Source organism: Oreochromis aureus, linkage group 3 (assembly GCF_013358895.1).
Source record: "Oreochromis aureus strain Israel breed Guangdong linkage group 3, ZZ_aureus, whole genome shotgun sequence".
Classification (NCBI taxonomy): Eukaryota; Metazoa; Chordata; class Actinopteri; order Cichliformes; family Cichlidae; genus Oreochromis; species Oreochromis aureus.
The window spans coordinates 73,441,063-73,441,290 of record NC_052944.1 but is presented as its reverse complement, the minus strand read 5'-3'; positions in this window follow the sequence as shown (position 1 = coordinate 73,441,290).

Here is a 228-nt window from a genome sequence, read left to right as displayed (position 1 = left end):
GATATAATGAGTGAATGATTTGAGCTTTTCACTGCCTGCTGTGTTTCCTCGACTCCTGAGCAAAGATAAAGAGTCAGTTCAGACCTGCAGTTGGTCCTCGTGGTGTTTTGAACTTGAATTCAGCCTGATTTGTTTTTCATGTCTTCTCCTCCATCATCAGTTATCAGGAGAGCAGACAGTCAAAGTACAAGAATTCAAACAAACACAGAGATTCTACTTACAGAGCAG